This window comes from Centruroides sculpturatus, unplaced genomic scaffold, assembly GCF_000671375.1.
Source record: "Centruroides sculpturatus isolate CEXI.00-Female unplaced genomic scaffold, Cexi_2.0 scaffold910, whole genome shotgun sequence".
Classification (NCBI taxonomy): Eukaryota; Metazoa; Arthropoda; class Arachnida; order Scorpiones; family Buthidae; genus Centruroides; species Centruroides sculpturatus.
Genome location: NW_019385035.1, coordinates 75460 through 88275, shown reverse-complemented (window position 1 = coordinate 88275; position 12816 = coordinate 75460). Strand labels below are relative to the sequence as shown.

Here is a 12816-nt window from a genome sequence, read left to right as displayed (position 1 = left end):
TACGAGAGTAATGGGATGTTTGCGTGTTGTGTTTATACACCGTATCTAACGAATATACTGTACATAGGGAGAAGCTGACAGTCATTCCAATTCTATAGTTCAATCCATACAGTTGCGCAGCGAATTCAACCGATTGTTTGCGTGTGTGTGCGAGTACAGCAAGCTTTGCTTTTAACTGTACACACTATATCAAAGGACGTACGCTATTTGCAGTGCACAACCACGCCACCAGTTTTTCGAAGAAGGCACGCATGTGATTAGATTTCGAGTTCTTTCTTGATAACGATATTGATTTCCTGCCCGAGCTTTACACTGGCACGACCATAAACACCACAGAATTCTAGTTGTTTGCTTCTTTCACTACTCCACACACACATTATACAGATCGAAAAAAGGATGAGTTTCATATCCCCATTCCAACATTTGACTCTACTTCGAAGTGTGGACGAAAGGTACTGAAATTCTCTACCAATCTCGTTTAAACAAACACAAACACTGGAGTATTTTATGCATCCCGTCTGTATACAACAAACAGACTAACACGGCTACTACAGTATCAATTTTTATCGAAGAAAACAAAGGATCAAAGTGACAAATAGATACACGAAACGAACAATGATTTAGAAAGTGAAAAACAGGAAAATATTTGTTTATGAAACTGAACTCGTAAAATTTCGGTGTTGTTTACTGACGTAACTGTTTCCCCCCTCTCCCTCGTTTTATGCGTTCGGAGTAGCCAAAAGTCAGTTAACTGTCATAAAACACTAAATTCACTTGTTCGGTATACAAATTGCAATGATTTAACGGATTGAATTCGCGATTTATATTGTGAATTTTAGCTAGAACACTGGCGGGTAAAGGTTAACAGAATTTTGGGTCGTCGTGTAATTTACATAAAAGTTCATTCAGTTTAATATAATTTCAATAAATTTGTAAGTTTATAGCACGCTTAGTAAAGCAAAACATTTCATATTTTAATGAATAATACATTAATTATACATAAACAAAGAAGCATCGAACCGTATTGACAAAGTTTACACCCGAAACATTTGTGTATTCACAATGGCGAAGTATGCCAAATTCACAAACACCATTTATAACATAAAATTAACAATTATTAAAGACTTAATATCACAGCAGAACACAAAAAAAAAAACTACACTAATATGCTATTTTATTAATGACACACAACGTTTTGTGGCGCAACGACGAGGGAGTGTGTGACATCAGAGATGGTCTTAGAAACTTAGCGAATTAAAATACTTGTTACTGATAACAATATTTAATACTCCGTTCGATTAAACGGAACAAAACAGTAAATGAGCCAACCAAATCGTAATTTACATTCGGTAGTCAATAAACAATTTATACCGAGACATCCCGGATTGTTGCCTTTATACAACAATTATATGGCTCTATATGAATGCAAACGGAACACCTCTTGCGGAAATTCGATTTAGTGAAATCGCAGCAACAATTGTAACTCTAATGGAGCACGAGGGGATTACTAGTACCAAATGGAATTGACAGAAGGTTATTGTATCATACAGGCTCATTACAAATGAGGAAATGTACACCAAATGCGATGCGACAGTTTCCAGTAAACCTACCTGTGAATAAACATAGATAATCGAATAACAATTATACCACCCGGAAACTCACACATCCGCTTACACGAGTGCATCTTCAATAGCAATTGCAGTGTCAACACCATACACCGGACAAATCGAGTACAAGAATGAAGAGAGAAACTTGTTTCGACTTCCATTACAAGTCTGAAGTCAGTTTCCTCCTTCAAAAACTACTTGTTTTCCTGTCTCTACTCCTGTATTTTTCTTTTTTTATTCCTAGGAATTTCGTGGGAACAAAGCCAACTTTCAATTAACTTAGTCATTATCCTTCAAGCGTAAACCGATATAACAATTTAAACCTTAATAAAAAAAAAAACAATGTAAACTACTATACAGCTATAGAAACTTAAGATAAAGAAGCGTAAAAATCGAAATTGTTTTTCACGTCTTTGAAGCTTAATAACTCCCGTGTTTTTTGTAGAAAATTTCTGAAATTTCGTAGGGTGGTTTGTGTATTAGGGTGATTGATGCTATTAAATTTTGATGGTTAACGGTCGACGGGGTGAGGAGATAAAGTGTGTGTCGTATCTCGAGTACGGTCGGATATAATGACGATTTTACTGGTTATTACCGGCTTTAAACGTCGCCGGGAAAGTTAAACAACTCCTTGTTGGACTTTTTAAAGCAGAGAGATAAGTACATATACACTTAAATTATTAAATGAAAGAATATAAACGAAATTTGTTTTGCTTATAAAAATTCCAATTCTCTTATTTGAAAATGTAAATTAGGTTTTACAAAAAAAGAAGGGAAGGGTTATTCATGTGTTTTTAACAGTGAGGCAATGAATACGAATAGCTAAATTAGTAGAGAAAACAATCTACCTTACATAAAAACTGATTAACATGCGGTAAAAAGAGAGAGTAGAGAAGATTCTTTTGAATTTATTGAAAGAGAAGGGCTTTAAAAAAAGTATTGTAATCAGCCACGCGAAAATTGATCGTATAGTAAATAATACAACGATTCTAATATAATAAAATATATTTAAAGTCGAATATATTATACTTGAACACGTATTAAAACTGTTCAGTTTAAAATCTGTATAAAGTTAGATAAAAATGAAGTTAACTGACTTCTGAACCACCCCGTACAGTTTACACCTAACTTGGCCAAATAAACTAGAACTAATTTAATTTTATTTTGCCATTTCCAATTACTTTAACCTTCTTTTTTTTTAAATTAGTTTATCTAATTTTACGTTTATAAATTGAAGAAGTTTCACGTGACTTTATTTCTTTTTTACAGCAGGCCGCACACACAAAGTCGAGAGAATTATACTTTAACCTAATTTAGAATGTAAGTATCATATTTTTAAGTGTTTAATAAGTAAAATACCAGAAAGTTTTTTAAAATACATTAAGGAGAATATGAGTTTTCCTTAAGTAAAAACCTCCAGGACAGATTATACGTGTTTAAAAGTAGGATGGGGAGGGAAAAGAACAATTTCTTAGTAGAAGTGGAAACTAAAATCAAGCGAAAGAAACTAATTTCGTCGTGGAAAAGTTCTAAAAAGAAGTAAAAGTCGTTTGAGAAACTTAACTGTCCGTACGACTTCATTCCTAATACATTGAACTAATGGGCTGGAGAAATTTAGTTATGTGCCCAAAAGGGCGTTTTAGGTATTGCACTAAATCCCCGAAACGACATGTACCGAATCTAATGTCGAACGTTAAAAGACTTAACTTTTATTTTCCTCCAACGATATACTATTTGAGTAACGACATCATTGAAAATCAAGAAGGGAACCAAAAAATCGGTTAGGTGCCACGTAAAAGTAATAATATGAAACAAAAATTTTTCCTACAGATAAAAGGAATTTCACTCATTAGAAAGTTATAATTTAGTAGTAAACTTCTACCCAAAAACTTTTTATCGGGTCGTAAAATACACCTGTTTAACTCATTATCCGACTGCAATTCTAAGTTAAAGTCGTAATAATCGATTCTACACACACACACACACACACACCCCCTTTCGCTACAATTGAAAAATGTTAGATATTTGCATAAGTATATAATTATGAATAGAAATCTGCGTGCAAACAATTTAGAGATTTTGTTAAATAGAAAAAAATAATAATAATAATAAGCGAAGAGAAGGTAGAATTTTCATTTAAACCCAATCATTTTCTAAACTTCTTTGCTTATCCAAAATTATTCATTAGTTAGATTTAATGTCGCCGGTGATTAACAGCAACGGCGATTTATATTCTACGACTGGTAATTTATGTTTTAAATGAATTGTCAAATGCAGCTCGGGTGATTATCATTTGCATGATACAGTTTTGTCAGTTCTGTTCAATCTGCAATGCACCAGTATCAATTGACAAGTCAATTGATACTGGTGCATTGCAGAACTTAAGTCTCAATTTTCCTAACAATTCTAATTGTTCCGAGTTTCTTCGGTAGGTCACGTGCTGTAGAATAATGTTAATGGTCTTTTTGAATAATGTGCTAAGTGAAAAGGCGTGAAACAGGGAGTGAGAGAGAGAGAGAAAAAAGGTATTAAAAAAATGGCAGCTGTATAAAATCTTGATTACAAACCGACGTGATGAATATAACCGAATTTAAGAAAATTTGTATTACAAAGGTACAGTGAAGTACAATGAGTTTATAAGTAGAATATATAAAAGTGACAACGTTGTTGATGGACTTTTCCGGCATTGTTTGTTTCTTTTCAAACTTAACAATTGCTACCATTATCTTTATAAGTCTTTAGATTGATTCGGGAGATATTAAGGGGTAAGGCCATATCTCCTGAACCACTGATCTGATTTTCCTGAAAATTTCTAGTAACGTCTCTCCCTAATACCCTAACCTTCCTGCAAAATTTCAGAAATTTTCGACAAAAGACACCGGAATTATTAAGCTTCAAATTGGGTGAAAAAATAATCGTGCCCCACGCATTAACACCCATAAATACAGAAGAAAACACCCAACGTTTTTGTATTTCTCGCGCATCAAGGTCCCTCTGGACCTAAAATTGTTAAAAATGCACGTATTTTTTATCAAAAAGTCTTGGAAATTATTATTTTTTACCCATTTTCATACTTTCCCTCCGTTACGTAACAATCGGGAAAGTAATATATACAATGGAACAGAGATATAGTGAAACACCTAAATGTACAGACGTTACTCAAATACTTTCTTCAATATACAATAATTAATAATTTTCGTAACATATACTCTTTACAATACATTCAAAATTTCTAAAATTAGCTCTCGTAAATATGATAAAATCGATAGATTTAACCAGAATTGCTCAATTCAATAGCTATGGCTTAAATTATATACACGGAATACCCTGTTACAGGTATGACGTTGCTAGTCGTATGTTAAAATCAATGCGAAAAACAGGCGATTTAGATTTATTCCCTGTTAACTGAGAGGTCAATCAATGTGTTCTTAAAAAATAAACTCAAAATGTCACGTATAATATAAAAAAAAAAAAAAACAGATGTAATTATTTATACAACTGCATCAATATCTGTATATAACCCACTCCCGTATTTAACGTTCATTCATTAAGTAATGTACTCGATTTAACACCAAAAAAAGAAAAACATGTAGAAATTTCTTTTATTTACAAATACAGCACGCTAAATGATGAGGTCAGTGAGTCAACATTTATAGTAAAAACACAAAGGAACATTATACCAAGGTTCTAATACAATCTGTGCCTGGTATGTTTCTAAAATACATTCGATTTAACGAATGGTACAGCAATTATTCCGTTAAATCGAGGGCCTACTGTAAAAGAAAACACTCTTTACTGTGGACTTGGGTGGCGTTAATGTTAAGCATCAACGGAAACGTTCGAAAGAATTTACTCGACACCTTAAAAAATTTCGTGTAAGGACAAAAAAGCCGGGCCAAATTTTATTTTGGCACTAAAATATATATCGAATAATTGAAATACGTTACATAAGAGAGAGAGGAAAGGAAGCGAAGAACATAAAAAGTAAAGGAAAAAACACGAGCCATTCGCTTCTATACACTTTTCGAAAAGACACCGCAAACAAGTAAACAATACAAACACACACTCCATCAAATTCTCGAGATGATGCAACACGGAAAGAAAAGGGAAGAAACAAAAAAAAAAGAAGCGAGTAACTCGGACAAGTATTGTTACCAAAAATGGTTGCTTAAGACGTCACAGTGACGTATCAGTTCATCGGAGCGTTAGGTACATTGCTTTTGCACTAAAGGCGACGGCAACACTGCATTCTGTCGTCGATACACATGCCGTTTTCTGATCGTCCAACCGTCAACTTCCCTACAACCTCCGGTTATTATCATGCGTATCACGATAGCGTATTAAAATTGCGCATCATTAGTCGATTGAATAATTAATGGCAAATCAACCAAGATGAACTATATAACAAGTAAATTACTGCGTTTAATTGAAAATGCACTAAAGTCTAAAGTTTCCAATAACCTTTTCACCGTCCGGAAGTTACTTATAATAACTGCCAATTAGTTATCATTATACCAAAATATAAGTTGGGAGCAAGCACTAGAATGACAATGGCATCGTGATTATTCACAAAATGCTACTTGCCTGCTATTTCTAATTCCGTCGTAGGAACAAGAGTAGTTGGCTAATTGCACTAGTTAGATTGACTATTTAATATTTATTAGCCTGATAAATTAAGATTATAACTTAACTTATTTGTAAATATTCATAAACTCCCATACGTAAATCGTTATTCATTTCTTACTAGCGAAATCTTCATTACGATCTGTCCCTTCTGTTATATTTTACCTCCAAATAGCGGACACGTGTCTCGACAGTGTCCGCTTTTCGGAGGTTACACTGTATTTGATTTATAACACTAGAAATATACGGCGATAGGTAAAAAAAAAAAAATAGACTCCCCCTCCTGTATTTGGAGGCCTGAAATGGAAAATCGTTGGGGGGTTTTTCTATATGTATCATTGCTCGTGGGGGGAGCACGATTGTGTTCATTCAATTTAAAGCTTAATAACTCATGTGCCTTTTGTCCAAAATTTCTGAAATTTTCCATGGTAATTTGTGTGTTAAGGAGACAGATGTAACAATAATTGCCACGTGTCTTTTCAAGTTGGGCTGAAAATTCTGGACTGAAATTCATTTGTGGGGCCTTTTTTCGCCCGAGGAATAACGCGCCATTGCTTTCTTCTTAACATAAATCTCATTGGAAACGTCAGATTATAGAAAAGATCTTTTTTTTTCTCCCCCACATTATTATAATGTATCATATTTAAATTGTTCTACCTATTTTTGACTGATGGTACTTTAATTCGCCAACGGAAAAACAAAGTTTTGCTGATAATTTGCAACAAAAATTCCCCATTAATGATAGCATTGAAATTCAATTAGCATTTTCTTTTTTTTTTTAAATTTTATTTTATTATTTTCGTTCGCTTTTAAGAGGAAGAATTGATCATATTGATTAATCGATTTTTATTTTGGATCTTATCCAATTTTGTTGGCAATTTTTTAAAATATTTATATATATAAAAAGATTAAAAAAAAGAAGAATAAATAGGTTTCGCTCTGCCTATGTCTTATATATTTTAAAAATTTACACAAAATATGTTGTTTTATTTTTATTCTATTTTTTATTTTTAGTCAAAACCATTTGAGAAATTACTCGAGCTGAATGATTCAACCTGTGAAACAATCAGCAGAAGAGCGAAAGAACTAAACATTTACACAGGTGAATATACTGTTTTTTTAATCATTTTTACATTTTCTATCAAACTCTTTACAAATATTTAATGTTAGAAGGAAACTTTCTGATCTTTAAATGTGTATACACACAATAAATCTGGATAAAATACAAGGAAAATACAAGGAAAACACACGGTAACAGAGTGTTTCTTTTCTGTATTTTCATTTTCAAATGTTTCCTTTTTACCATCTTTCGGTATAAGAAAAAAAAAACAAGATCAAATTCAGATTTCAATCACCCAAAAAACAATTGAAGAAAGAGCAAATATAAATCTAACACCACCTGTTTCTTCTACAATATACATTATTATTAATGATGATATTATTGAAAGACACGAAAGGAATAACTCATAACTTTAGATACCAGATGTTGATGTTAAAAAAAATAAAATAAAAATAAATAAAATAAAACTTTCGAGGGAAAGAAAAATGCAGACGTTCATACAATAGCAATCTCTTGCATAACACTCGAAAACAAGACAGGAAACAGTCACAGTCAGTTTTATAATCTGTACCCGGCCACGTGACATCCAGCAAAGGTTCTGTTTCTTCTTTTTATATATATATATACAGTTGACTGTATCGATCAGCAGTTCGTCACATAAACAATTGTCGCTGATGCTGCAGAACAGATGACAGGCAAAGTGTATTGTTCACTATTATTGAAGACGGCCATCTTTCCATTTTTTTTTTCTTTTTAAACCTCCCCATCTACACTTTTACGTGTCCTTTTGGTTAGGATATACTTTTGGGAAATATCACAAACATTGACTGATGTTGCCTTCGGTTATATTTTGGTATTGTGGAAATTGAAGTTTAAGAAACAAAAAAATACAAGAGAAAAAGAAAACAAGTATAAAATAAAATCGAATTTGGTATATGTTAAGAGAGATATGAAAATTTATGATGGAGTGATGAAAACGAAAACAAGGGAAAGGGGGGAAAATATATAAATATATATATATAGAGTGGCGTGTTTTACTGTTCTACATGCTTATTTATTTTTATTAAACTGTATATTTTGGCAGGTACTGTACCGAATGAAAAAGTTACGATGCTAAAAGTGGGTACAGAATCAATAAAAGTTCTTTTATGTTTTATATATAAATGGTAGATTAGGTGTGCGTGTTTTTTTGACGTGTAGGAGGTTGACCCTTAGGAAGGTGACCACACCTTTAGAATCAAGTACAACGCCAAAGTGACAGCACAGATTATTGAAACAACTCCAAGCGGATATATATGTATATACATATATATGTATAGGAAGAAAGTGGAATCAAAAATTTGCTAAATATTCATGAACAGAGGAGAGAGAAAATTTCCGTACTTAAAAAAGGAAAAGAAAGAAAGAAAGAAAAAAAACATCAGAAGCCAATTTTCAAAAGTACGCGGGTCACATAAGTCACGTGGCAGGCGAGGCATGATGCATACACTTTTAATGAGATAAAAATCCCTTGGCGTTTACCCAAAAGGCAGAAAATAGGAAAAATTTCACACCAATTTTCTCCCCGAATCGCTTAAAGTGGTGATTTACTATCACGGTTTTAAAAAAATAACAAGGATTTTCCTAACTAGAGAAAAATGGACTAATTCAGTAGAGGAGTTAGATAAGAAAGAAAAGAAAGAAAACAAAAAAGAAATACACAGAAAAATCTTTTATTAAATATATTTCAAAATTTAATTAATCAGTTGCCAAGTCAGTTTACTCGATCGAATCGTTTAAAGAAAGAAAGGGGGAGAAAAAAACAGTCAAAATTTACTTTAGAAATTAAAAAGTACACCAAAGAAAAATAGCAAATCGATTAATTTTCGAATTCACTCTTCACAAAACAAAGTAAAATAAATGCTAATTTCAATAACTTCAGCATTTTCCTAACTCGTAGAACATTAGTTTATTCTATCAATTAATTGTGAATAAAGAAATATTCACCCCCTTTTTGAAATTTGAAAAAATTGTAGACCTATAAATTCCCACCGTCCTCCTTTAAATCTCGACAGCGTAGTTAGTTAGATGTGATTCGACACTGGATATGGAAATCGTAGGGGTAAGAGGACACGATTAACTATATACGAACTTCTGGTTTGTACAAGAAATCACGTTATTTCAATTCAAAAATTCCTCCCTGAAAGGAGTTGGATAGATGACCGATACCACTCTATTGTTAAGATGAAAAGTATAACGTACAGGGTTAAAATATTACTAATTTGGGGTGGAGAGGATATATTTTAAAATTAAATATATTAAAAATTTAAGGCCTGGTATTGTGACCAACGTTACAATAAATAATTGCTCGTTTGTTTATCATTTACTATGAATCTAAAATATCGATTTTTCTTATTCAGCAGACAAATACTTTTTGAAAGATATAGTAAATCAATAAGTAAAGTAATATATTCCAAGAAAACATTTCTTCTTCTTCTTCTTGAGAAACTAAGAGAGTTCGAATCCCAATTGGGATCTTTATCTTTAAACATTAGTTTATGTTTCCATCTCTTATAAGAAGCGAGTTGAACACAGAACAGTAGTAAACATGACATCAAACACTGGAGTAACTGTTGTTTTGAGTGAAGCGTCAAGTATATTGCATTCGGATTAGACGTTTTACCATTATTTTCTACGCTTTCTACTATATAATTGTTTGCTTAATGCCATTAAAAATCCATACAATTGTTATTTAAGACGAGGTGTGGGCTTAATTTTTAATCATATTTTTAATTATATGCCCTCTCCACCTCAAATTAATAATGTCTTGCCTGTCAATTTATAATTATTAACTTGAATTTTTCTTAAATTCAGTCAAAAGAAAGGAGGGAAATATATATATACACTAGAGCATAAATTAAATAAACGAAAAACAAACAGAAAAGAAGACAAAAAAAAAGGAGAGAAAAGTGTTTTTCGGAATTTCATTTATAATCTTTATCAATAGGATTTTTCAAAGAGAGAAATCAAATATTGAAACAGTATGTTTTGATTTCATGTAGTACAGTACCTGATATCGAATGGAACATTTGCATGTAAATGAAATCTTTGACTTTACTAACATGTTTGTACTCTAATACTGTATTCAATTAGCTTGCGTGTAAGCACTACTTCCAATTGTACAAACAAATAATTTCAAATTACACACTCTTTTAAAGATATGAATATGAAAGATTTTATTTACTTAAATGACATTTGCCAGGGGAAAATAAACAGAAAATGAGTTTATACATTAAAAAAAAAATACAGTTTAAAACTCTCTTCTAATTTATCTGTTATTTTGCAGGCGCGTGCATTTGTTATGGCTTTTGTATTGCGATTTTTTATACTTTTTTGTAAACGTTAATGTTATTTGAGTATAGCTGACAGGACTGTATTAAATTATAAAGGTTACTTTGAATCTAATCAGATGCACAGTTTACAATAAATGATTATTTCCTGAATAATATAATGGAAGGAATTTCAAACTGACTTCTTCTGTGTGTATGGGCATTCACTTTAAAGCTTTAATAACGCCTGTGATTTTTGTCGAAAATTTCTGAAATTTGCCAGGGGGGTTTGTGTATTAGGGGCATTCATGATACTAAATTTTGGTGATTAAAGGTCGAAGAGGTAAGAGATAGAGAGGATCGCCTGTTGTATCTGGAGTGAGGTCAGATTTAATGAGAAATTTATTCCTTATTAGCATTTACAATTTCTTTTTTCTTAATATAAAATTCGTCTCTAACTTCAAAATTAAGTCTTTTAATAATAATAATAACTTTTAAGCCTTTGAAAATACAAAAAATTCTTAAATGGTATGCTAATTTCTACAAATATTGTAATAATTTCGCATTTTTAAAGCCACATCATTGTTCAGAACATTCTAAAGATAAGAATTTTAAAGAAAAAACAGCATTCTTTCACCTTTAAATTAGAAACATATATAAAATTAAAGATGAAACAAGAAAATATACGTCACAAACTAAAAAAAAATATATAGGCCTACTGTATATATTAAAACTAACAACACACTACAGTATAAACAAGAATATAAATCATATGGCATTCTTACTTCTTATACAAAGTTACATATCCTTCAACAAAATTTCTCTTAAATTTATTTATATTTTTTTTACTAAAATAAATTTATAAACGATTTAAATATAATTTAAACTTTACAAACTAGTTTTACGTAGGCAGTACTTATGCATTTTTGAAAAATATAGTCATGCCCACGATATGACCTAGACGAAAAAATCTCCCCCCCATATACCATTTTTGGTGTTGAGTGCGAGTTAAGACGTTCTCTTACAGAACAGGTGTAGGTGTACAGGACTTTCGACCTTTCTCAGTATGTGGCAGCCAATGCCTAGAATGAAAGAGCAAGAATTATACCGTATGTGCATTTATATTGCAAAATTATACGCATTTTTTCTATAAATCTTTCAAAATATCCTCTTAAGTTTAAAATTAGAACTTGATGACCTTTTATAGTGTTTATTCCGAGTAGGATACGTATACAAAATATAAACAAAATAGAGAAGTAGCCACTGTATTAAGTAAACGAGCGAGTGACCTTTGACACTAATCTCCTAAACTGAATCATTCTCAATTCGATCTGGCGTAAATCCTTTCCAGTTAGTCTGGTATAACGAAATTATCCTTTGCCTTTTCTTCTAAATCGAATAGAAATATACGAAAAATTTCCTTTTTGTTTATTTTTTTAACGAATTTTTCATTTCATTACATCAAATTATATAAAAGGGAGAAGAGAAGAAGAGAAAACATCCCTCCCCCTCTACATCAAAAGTAAAACACGCATTAAACCGTTTCTGTTCTTAAACTAACCGGATCAAAATTTTATTAAAACGTTCAAGATGAGTTATACATGGTAAACATGACGAAATTTATTCCATTAATAACATTTCTTCCAACATAAAGCCGACAATGTCCAAATTGAATGCAGCTTTTCAAAGGAAGAGAAAGAAGAGGAGGAGGGGGAAAAAAAATTCATTTTTCTGCTATGTTCTCACCTAAACTGAATAGAAGTTCTCTGTTGCTTAATACACAGTCAAGCTATTCATGACAGAAACCATTATACAGGCAGGAGGTGCTGTAGGATTTATTTCTGTTGTTGAACTAATGGGACTCTTTGAGCGTCTGAAGCGATGAGAAGGTGAAAGACGTGAATAACGTCCCAATCTCACGCGACAATAAGAGGATGCAACCGAATTTCGAAACATTTTTAACTATAATGTACGATGTTCCGTGATCTATCATCATTCCCAGGCATCACACTGAAGCTAAGGCCATCCACACGTGTTTATGATATCCCATTAATGCCACAAATTAATCCAAATCGAAGTAGAAATAATTAGAAAATAGGCACTTTAAAAGAAAATGGCATTTAAGAATTTCCTTTCGTGTATATTTTACTTTTTAGTAAATGCAGAAGGCAGACACATACACGTAAAGATAATAATTCAAGTATTGTAACCGTTAATT

The 12816-nt window shown here is 31.9% G+C and overlaps 1 protein-coding gene and 1 long non-coding RNA gene across 6 annotated transcripts in view; one reads left to right on the top strand and one right to left on the bottom strand.

The window, feature by feature from the left end:
* Nucleotides 1-12816, bottom strand: part of LOC111633708 (beta-1,4-glucuronyltransferase 1-like) — a 41156-nt gene that overhangs the window by 10579 nt on the left and 17761 nt on the right. The gene's annotated exons all lie outside the window — the stretch shown is intronic.
* Nucleotides 1-12816, top strand: part of LOC111633709 — a 60360-nt gene that overhangs the window by 32481 nt on the left and 15063 nt on the right. For both annotated transcript variants that reach the window (XR_002758093.1, XR_002758092.1), the window contains exons 9-10: nucleotides 2877-2927; nucleotides 7245-7332. This is a non-coding gene — a long non-coding RNA (uncharacterized LOC111633709). The remainder of the gene's footprint in view (nucleotides 1-2876; nucleotides 2928-7244; nucleotides 7333-12816) is intronic.